The sequence below is a fragment of the Accipiter gentilis genome, chromosome 7 (assembly GCF_929443795.1).
Source record: "Accipiter gentilis chromosome 7, bAccGen1.1, whole genome shotgun sequence".
NCBI lineage: Eukaryota > Metazoa > Chordata > Aves > Accipitriformes > Accipitridae > Astur > Astur gentilis.
The window spans coordinates 13,815,521-13,832,037 of record NC_064886.1 but is presented as its reverse complement, the minus strand read 5'-3'; the positions used below and the strand labels follow the sequence as shown (position 1 = coordinate 13,832,037).

Here is a 16,517-nt window from a genome sequence, read left to right as displayed (position 1 = left end):
GAAATTTAGAACTGATGGGGTGCAGAATAGAGACAAAAAAATGAAAAAATAAAGACAGTAAACTGGATAAAAGTAGACATAGAAAATTTTAAAAGCAATGGGTTACATGACAGGCAATAATTAAAAAGTAGTAATAGCCATCTTCATAAAGCCAACCTCCACCCCGAGTTTTATAGCTGAGCATGACATCATATGGTCTGGAATATCCCTTTGGTCAGTTGGGGTCAGCTGTCCCAGCTGTGTCCCCCTCCCAACTCCTTGTGCATCCCCAGCTGCTTGCTGGCAGGGTAGGGTGATGAGCAGAACAACCCTTGGCACTGTGCGAGCACTGCTCAGCAATAACTAACAGATCCCGGTACCATCAACACTGGTTTCTGACAAATCCAAAACGTAGCCCCATACCAGCTACTGTGAAGAAAATTAACTCTACCCCAGCCAAAACCAGCACATTCTCCACCCCTTATTCCACACCATTTACGTCATGCTCAGGTCCCACGCTATCCAATACATGCTCATTAACCACCACCTCCCTTCCCATCCTTTGATACAACATACAGATATTCTCTTAGTCTATGGACGGCCCCTCTAAAATGTCCATAAAACATCCATTGAGTTCATTTAGTCCCTGACTTTGGGGTCCACCTGTTACAGTGGTCACTCAGGACAGCAGAGGTGGTGTGGTGCGTGGAGTTACTGGGCACCAAATCCGGCTCAGGTCAGCTCGCTGCTGCGCTTGCGCTGCTTCTTGTAAGGCTTGGCGTCCATTGGTTTGGGTGGTTCCTGCTGTATTAATTCCTATAACATGCAACTCAAATCATGGGTTACAACAATTTAAAGTTATTTCCATTACAATCTCGACCCCTGGTCCCTTTGGGCCAGACCACAGGGTTTAACATTGCAATGAACTCTTCACCTTGCCCATGCTCTGGCTTGGACTTATCCACAGACTGGAGTCTCTTCAGGGGTATACCTGCCGCGGCAGAGACTTATCCACAGCTACAGTTGCCTTGAGGTGCGCCTGTTCCAGCATGGCCTTATCCATGGGCCACAATGCCTTCGGAGACATATCTCCTCCAGCATGGCCTTACCCACGGCCACAGTCCCTTCAGAAGTAAACCTGCTCCAACATGGCCTTTCCCGTGATGACTGCAGTCCTCCAGGGGCGTACCTGCTCTGTTGTGGGCTTATCCATGGCCACAGGCTTTGAGGTGCTCCAGCATGACCAGCACAGCCACTGATGCTTCAAGGAATACCCGCTGCAGTGTGGACTTATCCTCGGGCCATAATCCCTTCAGAGGTACACCTGCTGCGGCACAGACACAGCTGCGGCCACAGACACTTCGAGATGTACCTGCTCCGGCATGGGCTTATCCACGGCCACAGACACTTCAGGGTGTCCTGCTCCCACGTGAACTCCTCCGCAGGTCACAGTCCCTTCAGCTCGAGTTCACACTGGAGTTCCAGCCTGCCCAGTACAGCACCACAGAAACAGCAGCGATGCCCTGGCCATCTGCCAGCCCCGGTGCATCGTCATTGCTGTTATCAAAATGTTCCCAGGCACAGCAGAGTGAGATGATCAGCGGCACGGCAGTACAGCAAGCAGCGAAAGCAAAAAGCAGCCGCTTTTAGAGCCCTAAGACTCTAATATACAGTAAGGCAAGCAAGTGCCATGCCAAGCACAGAAGCCTGTTGATTAATAGATAAACAGCAATAACAGCTATAAATTTGATCAAGTGCATTCAAATCAAATCTGTCGTTATCTTGAACCTTTCAAGCCCTACATTGGGTGCCAAAAAGGACCATCATGGTTTAACCCCAGCCAGCAACTAAGCACCACACGGCTGCTTTCCCACTCCCCACCAGGATGGGGGAGAGAATCAGGGAAAAAAAGGTAAACTTCATGGCTCGAGATAAAGGCAGTTTAATAGGTAAAGCAAAAGCCACGCATGCAAGCAAAGCAAACCAAGGAATTAATTCACTACTTCGCATCGGCAGGCAGGTGTTCAGCCATCTCCAGCAAAGCAGGGCTCCATCATGTGTAACAGTTACTTGGGAAGACAAATGCCATCACTTTGAATGTGTCGTGTCCCGTCCCCCCTCCCCATCCTTCTCCTTCCCCCAGCTTTATATGCTGAGCATGATGTCGTATGCTCTGGAATATCCCTTGGGTCAGTTGGCATCAGCTGTCCCAGCTGTGTTCCCTCCAAACTTCTTGTGCCGCCCCAGCCTCCTCGCTGGTGGGGTGAGATGAGAAGCAGAAAAGACCTTGATTCTGTGTAAGCACTGCTCCGCGATAACGAAAACATCCCTGTGTTATCAACACTGTTTTCAGTACAAATCTAAAATGTAGCCCCATACCAGCTACTGTGAAGAAAATTAACTCTATCCCAGCCAAAAGCAGCACACGCAGAAATAAAATTTTAAAAGTTAAGTGGTACAGGATACACAGGAAAAAAATTAAAAATGGAGACAGAAAAATAGATAAACAGAGACATAGAAAGAAAATTTAAAAGGGGGCAGGGTACAGGAAAGACAGGAAAACAATAAAAAATAGGGACAGCAAACATAACAAGTGTTGACATAGAAAGAAAAGGCAATACAGAATGGCATTAAGACAGATGGGGAAAAAGATAAAAAATAAGGATAGGGTAAAAAAAGGGACATACACATGCAAATATAATTTTAAAAGTGACAGGGTACAGGACAGACAGGAATAAATGAAAAATATGGATAGGGAGCCTGATAAAAGTAGACTTAGAATAACAACTGAAAAAGCAACAAGGTTCAGGACAGACAAGAAAAAAATTTAAAAAATAAAGACAGTGAATTGGTTAAAGTAGACATAATAGAAAGAAGAATTTAAAAAGCAACTTGGTAAAGGACAAGCAGGAAAAAAATTAAAAATGGAACAGAAAACTGGATAAAAGTTGACATACAAAGAAAATGTAAAAACCAAAGGCATTAAGGAAAGACAAGAAAATTTTCAAAATAAGGGTAGGGTGATAAAGACATAGGAAGAAAATTTCAAAAGGGAGGCATTAAAGGAAAAAGAAAAAGTTACAAAATAAGAACAGGCAGAAAAAATACAGGGAGACATAGGAAGAAAATTTCAAAAGCAATGGGGTACAGGACAGACAATGAATTGGTTAAAGTAGATACAGAAAGAAAATTTTAAAAGCTACAAGGTACAAGATAGACAGGAAAACAAAAAATAGGGACAGCAAAGTGGATAAATGTTGACAGAAAATTTAAAATGCGACAGCTTTAAGGGAAGACAATAATAAATTAAACAATAAGAACAGGGGTACATGGCACAGGAAAGAATTAAAAAATACCGATAGGGAGCTTGATAAAAGTAGACATAGAAAGAAAATTGAAGCACCAACAGGATATGGGACAGACAGGAGAGAATTAGAAAATAAAGACAATGAATTGGATACAAGTAGCCATAGAAACAAAATTTAAAATTGATGGAGTACAGGACAGAAAAGGAGGAATTAAAAAAATAGGGACAGGGAGTTGGATAGAGGCAGGCATAGAAAGAAATTTTACAGAGTAACGGGCTACAAAAACACAGGAAAAAAATAAAAAATAGCAACAGGGATGGGAAAAGAAGGACACATTGAAAGAAAATTTACAAAGTGACAGGGTATGCAGAAAAAAGGAAGAAATTAAAAATTAGGGAAAAGGAGCCAGATAAAGAGAGTTGTTGAAAGAGAAATTAGATAACAATGGAGTACAAGAAATATAGGGAAGAATTTAAAAAAAAAAAAACAAAAAAAAAAAAACAAGAAAGGGAGCCAGATAGAGGAAGACATAGAAGGAATTTTAAAAAGCAACCAAGTACAAGAAACATAGACAAAAATTAAAACACAGGGACAGGAGATGGATACAGGACAATGTAGAAAGAAAATGTAAAAAGTGATCGGGTACAAGAAACACAGGCATATTAAAAAAACAGGGACAGGGAGATGGATAGAAGGAACCACAATAAGAAAATTTTTAAAGTGACAGGGTACAAAAAAATGACGGGAAATAATTAAAAAATAGAGATGGATGGAAGGAAACATAGAAAGAAAATCTTAAAAGCAACGGAGTACAGGACAGAGGGAGGAATTAAAAAGTAGGGAGAGGGAGCCACAGAGAGGGAAACATAGGAAAAAAAATAATAGGTGAAGCGGTACAGGGCAAAGTTGGCAGAAGAGTAACAACTTTCAGGGAGCCAGACAGGTAGGTGGGCTGGCAGAGAGGGAGACAGGAGCAGGGACAGGCAGGGCAGCAAAGATAGACCGAGACGCACAGGAGAGAACGCGCGACTCGCCACAGCTCCTGGTGCCAGCAGGAGACCTTCACCGCCACGACGCTTCTTTCTCTGCCTCTGCCCCTTCCTCTTCCATAGTGCCACCCGCCCAACCCTCACCCGCTCTGCAGCACACAGCGGACACCTCAATGCTCCTCATCCACAAGGCTTCCTCAGTGCACGGCACCTCACGCACGTAGCCGACAGAGGTGCCGAGCTCCCAGCACCGCATGCTGGTGGTGTGGTCTGCTCTGTCGGGGATGGCTCAGAGGGATCCTTCCTCATCGCAGGAACCGGTCATTCCAGGTGCTGGAGGCACCTGCCAGCAGGAGCCCCTAGGACTCCCTCCTCAGCCAGTTCCCCTCCATCAGCTCCCTCAGGCAGGCTTGCCCTTTACAGCTGGAGCCCCTTCACACACCAGGGCCAGCCCCATCCTCAGCATCGCTGGCCACACCTGGGGCTGCCCCAGCCCCAGCTGGAGCCCATCAGAAACAGGGGCCATTGCCAAAGCCCCACAGCACACCACCCCCTCCCCTGCACCTCCCCACATCCAGGGACACAGAGGAGGCAGGGAAAATTTACTCATTAATGCACATGAGAGATCCTGGCAGTGAGTAGGCTACAAGGCTCAGCGCCCAAAGGCAGGAGGACAGAGGGACATAGAGAAGAGGTGTGGGACAGAAAACAGGATGCTGTGAAGAAGAGAGGGACAGGGAGCAGGACAAGGGAGGAGAGCAGAGAGACTGAGGAACAAAACAGGGACAGAGAGACGGAGTAACAAATAATAGAGACAGGGAGGAGGGGAAAGAGGCAGAAGGGACCAGAAGGACAAGACAGAGGTAAGACAAGGGATAGGTAAAAATTCTAACATGATAGGGGAAAAGAAACATAGGCAAGAAATAAAATACAGACTCAGGGAGCCGGATAGAGGTAGACACAGAAGTAAAATTTTTTAAAGTGACAGGGTACAAGAAACATACACAAGAACTAACAAATGGGGACAAGGAGATAGAAAGAGGGAGATGTAGGAAAAAAATACAAAAAGCGACAGGGTACAGGACAGAGAGGGAAGAATTATGAACTAGAGACAGGGAAGGAGATGGGCAGAGGGAGACATAGAAATAAAATTTTGAAAGCACCAGGATACATGAATCATAGACAAGAATTAAAAAAAAACAGGAACACAGAGCTGCATAGAGGGAGACACAGGAAGGAAATCTGAAAAGCGAAAGTGTGCAGGAAATTAAAATTAAGCCAGGGAGGCAGAAAGATGGAAAGGTAGCAAGAAAATTTAAAAAGTGACTGGTTCAAGAAACATATGCAAGAATTAAAGAAGTAGGGATGGAGAAATAGAAAGTAAGTTTCAAAATCGATGAGGTACAAGAAACATAGGCAAGAATTAAAATATAGGAACAGGGAGCCTGATAGAAGGAAACTCTGGTGGATTGACCTTGACTGGGCGATGGGTGCCCACCAAGCTCTATCACTCCCCCTCCTCAACAAGACAGGGGGAGAAAATACAACAAAAAAACCTTGCGGGTTGAGATAAGGACAGAGATCACTCACCAATTACTGTCACAAGCAAAACAGACTCCATTTGGGTAAATTAATTTAATGTATTGTCAATCAAAATCAGAGTAGGATAATGAGAAATAAGAACAAATCTAAAAACCACCTTGCCTCCACCCTTCTCTTTTTTCCTGGGCTCATCTTCACTCCTGACTTCTCTACTTCCTCCCCCCGAGTTGTCTCTGCAGTTCCTTCCTCCTTCTTCTTCTGTTCCACTGTGGGGTGCCTCCCATGGGTCCTGCCAGAAAACCTGCTCCAGCGTGGGCTCCTCTCCACAGGTCCTGCCAGGAACCTGCTCCAGCACGGGCTCCACAGGGTCATAGCTTCCTTCAGGCATATCCACCTGCTCCGGCATGGGGTCCTACACAGGCTGCAGGTGGAGATCTGCTCCACTGTGAACATCCCTGGGCTGCAGGGGGACAGCCTGCCTCACCATGGTCTTCACCACGGGCTGCAGGGGAATCTCTGCTCCCGTGCCTGGAGCACCTCCTCCTCCTCCTTCTTCACCGACCTTGGTGTCTGCAGGGCTGTTTCACACTCACATTTTCTCTATCACAGCTTCTGTGCGGCATTTTTTAGCCACCCTTAAATATGTCATCACAGAGGCACTACCAGCATTGCCAATAGGCTCAGCTTTGACCAGCAGCAGATCCATCTTGGAGCTGTAACTGGCTGTGCCCAACATGGGGGCAACGCCAAGTGCCCTCTCGGAGAACCCATCCCTGTAGCCCCTGCCAGCCCCTGCTAGCAAAACCTTGCCACGTAAACCCAATACAACAGTGATGGGCTGCAGGGCAGAGGTGGGGGGATTGAAAAATATGCAAAGGGAGCCACAGAGAGAGAGGCGGGGGGGGGGGGGGGGGGGAGGGGGATAGCAATGGGTTACAGACCAGAGAGGAGGAAGGGAGAGGGAACCAGACTGAGAGATGGAAAAAACCAAAGATTAGTGATGGGCCACAGGGTAGAGAGGGAGGAATTAAAAAAGGTGACAGTGGGGTAGACAGAGAGAGACAGAAATACCCCCAAAAGCTCGATGAGCTAAAGGGGAGAGGGAGAGGAATTAAAGAATAGGGACAGTGAGCCAGATGGAGAGTGAGCAGTAAAGAGGAAAATGGGCTACGGGAGAGGGAAGAAATGAAAACATAGGGAGAGGGACCTGGAATGAGAAAATCTAAGAAAGAAAAAGTATACCTAGGATACAGGGCAGAGAAAGAGGTATTTTAAAATAGAGGCACAGCACCAGACAGAGAAAAGCGGGGGGTTGGGGGGTGGGGAGGCAGTGAAGAGCTAAGGGCAGACAGGGAGGAATTAAAATTTGGGATAGGAAGACAGATAAATAGAGAAAGACAAAAATAGTGACAGGCTGCAGGGCAGAGAGTGAAAAAAAGAGGGACAAGGAACAGGACAGAAGCACAGACTGAAAAAGAAAACAGAGGGGTAGAACGACAAAGAAAGAGGGGGACTTGGAGAAAGAGAGAGGGAGAGGTGCAGGGGAACAGAAAAATATTACAGCAGTGAGAGAAGGGGGGGGCAGGGAGGGACCAGGATGCAGTAGGGAGGCAACATGACCCCAAGGGTCCAGGACTCACTGCAGCTCCCGCTCTTGGAGGTGTTGGGAGAATTTGACAGTTTGGACATGTCTTTGTCTCTCTCTCTCCCCCCACTCGTCCTCTGTAGCTCTGGTCACTTGACTGTCATCCACCTAAAAGCATAGATTGGTGTCTTACAGCTCTTAAAACATGAGGCTTCCCAGATACGTAGCCTCCCACATGCACACGCTACATGGCTGTAGTGTGCTTTTGGTTATGCATACAGACCCTGCTGTGCACATTAGTGATCAGATCTGCCGAGAACTGCACTAAGAGGGATCCTTCCTCACCTGGAGAGGCAGGCTGTCTCCTGTCTGCCCTTTAGTTTATTCTTCAGCTGCTTTACCTTCTTCTGGCCTCTCCAGCTTCAGCCACTGCAGCTCCTGTCCACAGCCAGTAAGTCTCCAGCTGTCCCTTTTCACCCCTGCCACTAGGAGAATGAGGCCAAAGGCAACCCACACAAACCTGAGCCAGACACAGTCAACAACATCCGCAGAGAGGAATCAACAACTGAGTCCTTAGTGCTGCCTCTGGGAAAGGGAAAGAACAAGCAACTGTTACCCACAGTGATGACTGTAGTTCTCCTCAGGCAGAAACCCCTCCTTCTGCAGGAGCTTCTGGAGACGCCGCTCTTTCCCCAAACTGATGCTAATGGTACTGTTGTGGTTTAACCCCAGCCAGCAACTAAGCACCACGCAGCTGCTCACTCACTCCCCTCCCATCCAGTGGGATGGGGGAGAAAATCAGGAAAAAGAAGTAAAACTCATGGGTTGAGATAAGAATGTTTTAATAGAACAGAAAAGAAGAAACTAATAATGATAATACTAATAAAATGACAACAGTAGTAATAAAAGGATTGGAATGTACCAATGATGTGCAGTGCAATTGCTCACCACCCTGTCAATCAACACCCAGCCAGTCCCCGAGCGGCGATTCCCTGCCCACACTTCCCCGTTCCTATACTAGATAGGACGTCCCATGGTATGGAATACACCGTTGGCCAGTTTGGGTCAGCTGCCCTGGCTGTGTCCTGTGCCAACTTCTTGTGCCCCTCCAGCTTTCTCGCTGGCTGGGCTTGAGAAGCTGAAAAATCCTTGACTTTAGTCTAAACACTACTTAGCAACAACTGAAAACATCCAGTGTTACCAACATTCTTCACATACTGAACTCAAAACATAGCACTGTACCAGCTACTAGGAAGACAGTTAACTCTACCCCAGCTGAAACCAGGACAGGTACCTGCACTTACAGTGCAATAAAGCATATTCAAGGGCCAGCCACCTTGCTGCCATGACAACAGGGTTTGGGGCCAGTCTGTGGCTATGGCACAGGCTTCAGGGGAGGTGCTGGAGCTGGGGGCAGCTGCATGGGGTGAGCAGGGCTGGAAGAGTTTTGCTGAGTTGGTGAGGCACTCAGGGCCTTTTCCAGGGGGTGGGAAGGCCTCCAGGTACCTGGAGGGGTGGGGGCAGCCATCTCCTGCCCCTCTTCCTGCTTCCTCTCCACCAGCTCTCAGAAAATCCCTGGAAGCTGCCCCGATGGGGCCTGACTCCAAGTGACTGTCAACCTGTCTGTTGGAAACATCCTCTCAGCTTGCCAGCACTCTCAGGCAGGCATGCCCCAGCAGCACTACACCCTGGGGCTGCAGCCCTTTTACACAGAGGGGCCACTGCCATCAGCCTCGCTGGCCCCCCCTGGGGCTCCTCCACAGCCCCAGCCGTGGCCCCTTACACCCACTATGTAACCTGCTACCCTGGACATTATGACAGCCACTCACCAAGTACAAAGGGCTACAAACAGAGCCATGAGTGGCAAGGAGACAGCAAGTGTTTATTCATTAACGCATGTAAACCCCAGGAGTGAGTCTGCTCTGGGGCTCAGTGCCTGTACACTCACCCTTACCCTGGGACAACTCAGCAGTCATTACTGGAGCAGCAGATACAGAGAATAAAAATACAGCGATGGGGAGCAGGACAGAGGAACAGAAAGAGAAAAATATGATGAGGGAGAAGGACTGAGGAGCAGAGAAAGAAAGGTACAGGGAAAAAGACAGTGAGGTGGAGAAATCAGTTAAAAAGGGATGAGGAGCCCTGCAAGGACATGGCAGAAGAAAAACAGGAGCAGGACAGAGGGAAAGAGAGAAAATGATGAGCAGGGAGCAGAACAGATTGATTGAGAAAGAAATTGAATGAGAGGAATAAAGAAGGCAGCAAGGAGAGAAAAAGACAGGTAACAAGCCAGAGGGATTGAGAGGGAAAGAGAGAAAGATCAGGACAAACAGATGGAGAAAGGAAAACCAGTGCTGGGCTGCAGGATGAGAAAAAAGGCCAGGGAGCAGGACAGAGGGGAATAATGGGACAGTGAGCTGGGCAGGGGGATATAGCAACAAATGATGGGACAGGCAGCGGTATGGACATACACAGATAAAAAGTTAGGAGGAGGATGGAGGACAGAGCATAGGAGAAAAAGGACAGGGAGTGGGGCAGGGATGGAGAAAGAAACATGAGAGAGAGAGAGAGAGAGGAGGAGAGTGACAGGGCCAAGGCAGAACGATGGAAGAAAAAAGAAGACAGTGATGGGTAGCAGAACAGAGGGACAAGGAAAGACAGTATGAAGGACAGAGGCATATAGAAAACAGGTGAGGGGCAGGGAGCCAGAAAGTGGGATACTGCAAAAGAGAGAGGGACAGTGAGCAGGACACTGGGGTAGAAAGCCAACGAGAGCAGCAAAGAAAATGACAGGGAGATGGAGCAAGACAGAAAAAACATGGACAGAGAGCTGAAGCAAGAAATAATAGGGACAGAGTGCAGGACAGAAGAAGAGAGACAGGGAGGGACAGGTAAGACAACAGACAATTGGAGAAAAAAAAGAAAGAGAACAGCACAGAGGGTCCAGAGAAAAAGAGGGGCATGGCAGAAAGAAGAGTAAGATGAGGGAGCAGGGCTAAGGAGCAGAGAGAAGGTACAGGGAAAAGGACAGTCAGATGGAGAAAACAAAGACTGAAAGCAGAACAAAGGGAAAGATTGACAAGGACAGGGAGCATGACAAAGGGATGGAAGAGAAAAAAAATAGTGATGGGCAGCAGGATAGAGGAAGAGAAGGAGAATGACAGAAGGATGTAGAAAGACCAGGACATGTAAAAGGAGGGGTTGGGGGACACACACATCAGAACGGTAGAAAGAAGAAGCGGGATCAGGAGCAAGACAGTGTGATAGAGAGAGAGGGAGGGAGGGAGTAGGATGCAAGGGAGCAGCACAAAGGGTCAGAGAGAGTAAGAGATGAAGAGGAAGGAGAAGAGGGGCAGTGAGATACAGAATGAAAAAAAACAGTGACAGTGAGCAAGACAAAGGGATACAGAGAGAAAGCAAAGGAAGGAGGGAGGAAGATAGGAAGTCAGGGACACGGAGCAGCACATACAGGCACAGAGAGGAAAAGAATGCCAGGGAACAAGCCAGAGAAATTGTGGAAAAAAAGAGATGGATGCAGATCAGGGCAAAGAGATGGAAAAAGAAAAAAACAGCAATGGGATGCAGGACGGAGACAGAGGATGAAAAAAAAAGAGGGAGCGGGAGCAAGACAAAAGTGCAGATAGAAAAAGAAAAGGGAGCAGTAGAACGAGAGAGGGAGAGGGAGAGAGGGAGAGGGAGCACGTAGCCTCGCTTGCTTGTGCACTATGTGGCCATCCGGCACTGTTGGTGACACATACAGACCCTGCAGTGCATGTTGGCAGCCTGGCCTGCTGCGGACTACAAAGAGGGATCCTTCCTCACCTGGAGAAGCAGGCTCTCTCTTGCCTGCAGCGGGAGGCAGCTGCCGGCCAGATGGCCTTCAATTTCTTCATCCTCACCTTTCTCTGGCCTCTCCAGCTACAGCTGCAGCAGCTCCTGCCCACAGCCAGTAAGCGCTCCGCCTGTCCCTTTTTTGCTCCCATGCTGCGAGGAGAGCAAGACCAGGCAGAGTCAGCCCACGCAAGCCTGAGGCGGGTGCAGTCAACATCATCCCCAGGGGAGGAACGGACAAACGCATCCTCAGCGCAGCCTCTGGGAGAGGGAAAGAAGCAGCGACCATTATTGCCACGGTTTGCCACTCGCCAGAGCTGCTCCTTCTGCAGGGACTCCTGGAGGTGCACTGAGGGCCAGCTTGCTGCCCTCCACGACAGGGCTTGGGGACTGCCTGGGGCTACAGGACAGGCTTCAGGGCAGGGGCTGGAGCCGGGGGCGGCCGCACGGGGCGAGCGGGGCCGAGGGAGGCTCCGGGGGAGCTCTGGCGAGCTGGGGAGGTGCCCGGTGGCTGCGCCCGGGAGGCGCCCGCCTCCGTCCGCTCTTGCCTTCTGTCAGCTCTCGGGGAACTAACTCCCTGGGGCCGCCCCAGCCCGGCTCGCCTCCAGCAGACTGGGAGCCTGCCGCAGCGGCAGCTTTGAAGCTTCCCGTCCCGCCACCCCCGGGCGGCCAGAGAGCAGGAGACACCCCCCAGCCCCGCCGAAGGGGATCGCTCTCCTCACCGGTGGTCCCGGCGCTCACCCGCTGACGCCAACACTCACCCCCTCGGCGCCGCCGTGCGGCTCCCGTGGACCGCGCATGCGCCGGCCGCCGAGGTCGCGCAGGAGGGGCCAGAGCCGGCGCGCGAACCCTGGGCTGCAGCGCCGCGCTTCGGCCGCCAGGTAGCAGCAGCGAGGGCGGCGGCGGCACTGCCGCGCACCAATCCGGTGCCGGCGCTGCAGTTCCGCGCTTCGGCCACAAGGCGGCAGCGGCGGCAGCAGCAGCAGCAGCAGCAGCAGCGAGCGGACGGCGGGGGCCGCGGGCCCAGAGGCGGCACCGGGGCTGCAGTTCCGCGCTTGGCGCGCCGAGCGGCCGCTGACACCGCGCGCGCGGGGCGGCGGCGCCATTTCCTCACCGGGAGGAGGCAGCGAGCGCGGCGGCAGCGGCCCGCAGGCACCGCGGCATCGCGTCGCCGTTACCGGCGGACGGCAGCGTAGAGCGCATGAGCGGCGCCCGAGCTGCAGTACCGCCTTTTCGTCGCCGGGCGGCAGCGGTGAGCTGGACGATGCTGTTCCGGGCATTAGCTGGATGAGAAATGACTGACAGCTCAGCCCAGTTTAGACCAGCCAAAGACGGGAACGACGTACTGGGGGCACGGGGCTTGCGTTTCCCTGCCCCTTCCCCACTCGCAGCCCGGGCACTAATCTTCATTGCCTCCATACCAAAAAGCCCCCGAGCGGCTGCGGCGTTTCTGCCCTTTGCATTCGTCTGCTTTAAAGGCCCGGGGGTTCCTTCCGTCCCTGCCCCCCGTTACCCGGGGGGGGAGAAGCAGCACAGGGAACATGTGGAACAGGAGGGTTTTTTCGCCCGGAGCAAGCCCCAGGGATCGGTGTATCGGTCTGCATGTGACATCAGAGTTGTGGGAGCGACAGCAGCGACTCGACAGATGCTGTAGAGAGATTTTTTTTAAAATAAGGCAACGCAAACATCCTGAAGGGAAGAGAGAAGAATCCAAAAGGTACTTTGTGTGATGGGGCAGCTATGTTCAGCAGGAAACAGAGCGTCCAAGCAGACCAGGTGCAGGAGGCTGATCCGCAAACAAGTGATACGCTGGTGATCCTTGGGCTTTGTTGTGTTGTTTGCACCTTCCCTCACCTCTGTGCTACCAGTAATCTGCTCTCCTTACCCATCATACACAGGAGGCTTCCTGTGCAGGGCTTGACACTTAAGAGACGCTGCGCAATGTTACTTACCACCCTGCCCTCCAGCATGCAAAGTAATTAGACATGAAGCAAAGAAAGCAAAGAGGCATGTTGGGATATTAGATGTCCTCAGCAGATGACCGCAGAGCCCTGGAGGTTCCATCTTTGCTCTGTACGGGAGCGTAGCTCTGCACCCCTTGTGACTCCTGCCAGCAAGCGTTGCAGTTGCACTTTGCTGCCTGCAACACACAATACTTAGTAGGCTGGATAGGCTGTTCTGCCAATGTGTCAGGTGAGCAGCTCAGTTCCTTTGGCTGCCTAATTCGCCTCCTTAAAACAAACACTTCAACACTCAGTTTCTTTAATTCAGACCCCTCTAAATATCTCTTGGCCTGCAAGCCATTTTCAGCTAATAACACAGCACTGGTAGAAATCTAGTTGTCATCTTGCTTTGACATCAAAAGGCTTTTGTAGCTTGAACCCCGATTGTTTTGTCATCAAGACTGCAAGGCAAGAAATGCATCTCTACTTGAACATGCAAGACACCTGCCAAATAGCCATGCACAGCGATATGTGGCTGCCTGTGACTGACACCCTTTTCTGCTAAAACCAGAGCACAGTTCCCATTGTGAAAAGCCACTGGCAGCGTGGAATGTGCCTCAGCTTTCACTGCACCGGGTCCCCAGAAAACAGCATCTTTGGAGCATGCAGCTGCCTGTTGTCATCCCAGCCCCTTGCCCTTGAGAAAGCGGCTGTCTGTAGCAGCGGCAGAACTGCTCCTGCCCAAAGGAGTTGGTGTAAAGCTCTCCAGGGTGCCTGTGTCCCATGCAGAGTCGATGACGTCGGCAGCCTGTACGCAGGGCCAAAGTGACAACCTGAGAAGGAGTCAGAGGGTGTAGCAGTTCCTGCGACAACTGTTCTTTCCAGCCTAGCTGGACAGAGTAAAAGGCGAGAGAAAGGCGCCTGCTGGGTCCTTTGAGAGGCAGAATTGCTGTAGATTGTGCCGTGGCTGTTTTGCTCTTTGTCTTTGACAGAGTTACTTCCCAGCAGTTGGGAGACAGGTATGCTTGCACAGCCCGAGTACTGCTGCTTACGGAGCAAAGGGCACTATAAAGCAGCAATGAAGAACAAGGATGGCTGTCCTGGTTTCAGCTGGGATAACGTTAATTGTCTTCCTAGTAGCTGGTACAGTGCTATGTTTTGAGTTCAGTATGCGAAGAAGAACGTTGATAACACTGATGGTTTTGGTTGCTGTTCAGTAGTGTTTAGTCTAAAGTCAAAGATTTTTCAGCTTCTTAAGCCCAGCCAGTGAGAAAGCTGGAGGGGCACAAGAAGTTGGGATGGGACATAGCCAGGGCAGCTGACCCAAAGTGGCCAACGAGGTATTCCATACCACGTGACATCACATCTAGTATAGGAACTGGGGGGGGGGGGGGGGCGAGGGGAATCGCAGCTCGGGGACTAGCTGGGTGTCGGTCGGCAGGTGGTGAGCAATTGCCCTGCGCATCATTTGTACATTCCAATCCTTTTATTATTGCTGTTGTCATTTTATTAGTGTTATCATTATCGTTATTAGTTTCTTCTTTTCTGTTCTATTAAACCGTTCTTATCTCAACCCACGACTTTTACTTCTTTTCCCGATTTTCTCCCCCATCCCACTGGGTGGGGGGGAGTGAGTGAGCGGCTGCGTGGTACTTAGTTGCTGGCTGGGGTTAAACCACGACAACGGCCTATCAAGATGGTAGGAATAACGTGGAGAGCCTAAAGCATTACCCAGGCAAGGCTTGCAACAGACCTTGTGCTGTGGTTTCATCGCAGCTGGCAACTCAGCACCACACAACTGCTCGCTCACTCCCCGCCCTGCCTTGGTGGCATGGGAGGCAAGAATCAGAAGGGCAAAAGTGAGAAAACTTGTGGGTTGAGATAAACAGTTTAATAATTAAAAAGCCCAAAACAACAAATTGTAAGGGAGATGGGGACACAAAGAGAGAAAAGTAAAATCCAAGACAAGAGATGCAAATGAAAACAACTGCTCACCACTAACAGACCAAAGCCCAGCCAGACCCCAAGCAGTGTCCCTCCCACCAACCTCCCCCCTAATTTTATTACTGAGCATGACATCATACGATCTGGAATATCCCTTTGGTCAGTTGGGGTCAGCTGTCCTGGCTGCGTCCCCTACCAAATTTCTGTGCACTCTAGTGTGGAATAGGTGGGGTGGAGGGAGAGGGGAGTGGGAGCACAAGATAGGAGGGCAGGGGATGTGCATGGGGGTGTCACACAGGAAAAAATGTCATGTGGGGAAAAACTCACATGGGGTACGTTTCAGTAGAAAGCATTTCGGGGGTGGCAAGACATGCAGAGGGGGAGAGAGGGACACATGGAGGGGGATGGGACAGCGAGACAGGCATGGGCAGTGGGGAGAGATGGATGGGGTTGGGGAGAGATGGACACAGTGTGAGGAAGGGGGGAGATGGGACGCATCTTGTCGGATGGACCTTCTGGGGCTGCATCACCTCTAAAGATGCAGGAAGGAAGGGACAATCTTCCCACCCCACCAAGGCTGTGCAGGGCCAAGACCCCACGATGGGTGTGGGGAGTGTCCTAGAGCCAGGCTGGGGGTTGTGACCAGGCACGTCTTTTTCTGGTGGTGGGCAGGTGCCAGGTTTCCTGCACTGGCATTGGTAGCACAGACCCATCATACAGAACCCCTGACCCTCTCTGTCCTGCAGCTCCTACCAGATGAGACCATGGGAAGACAGAGAGCCCAAAGATATAGGAATTTACCTTCAGTGGAAACATATAAAACCCAAGACTGCCTTTTAGCAATGAAAAGGAGCAGTGATAGCTGTCACTGTGGTGGGTCTCAGGTCAGGAGATGGAATGCTATTCTGCTGAGGCATATCACATAGTGATGCCAGCTCCATCTCTGTAATACCGCACCGAAGATGTGCCCTGCCATCCCATCCCCAGCACTGCATGGGCAGCAGTTCCCCCTTGAACACCATGTACGGCAGGACCTAGAGGATCAGCCAGTCTGGAAGAGACCCCAAGAGCAGCAGCTGCAAGGGGCCCTTAAAGAGGGATGCATTTTGCAGAGGAGGGGAGGCAAAAGCCCCCATAACCCGGTTTGCAGCACCCCAAACCCAACAGCGTTGCCTTTGTTAACCCCACAGGAGCTGCATTTGTCCCAGGGCAGGACAAGCAGGTCCACAGCAAAGCCTAGGGGTCTTGGGGCAGGAGGATAGCTGGGCTCATCCTTGGGTCATGTCACTCACCATAGGAGAGACAGTCGGGGTGACACGGTTGCTGTGCCTGGAGCCAGGGCTTTGACACTCATTCGGATCCTGTAGGTGTACGTATCTGTGGGTGCCAAGAGCTT

General features: G+C 50.6%; 1 long non-coding RNA gene across 2 annotated transcripts; it reads right to left on the bottom strand.

Annotated features, from left to right (window-relative positions):
• Nucleotides 1-3,783: 3,783 nt before the first annotated feature.
• LOC126040686 (uncharacterized) lies at nt 3,784-12,041 on the bottom strand. Of its 2 annotated transcripts, none has more exons than XR_007506690.1 (2): nt 11,996-12,041; nt 3,784-11,495 (listed from the first exon to the last, which is right to left on the bottom strand). It is a non-coding gene; the product is annotated as an uncharacterized LOC126040686 (long non-coding RNA). The 2 variants fall into 2 exon arrangements; XR_007506689.1 differs by having other exon boundaries at nt 11,957-12,030.
• Nucleotides 12,042-16,517: the final 4,476 nt, after the last annotated feature.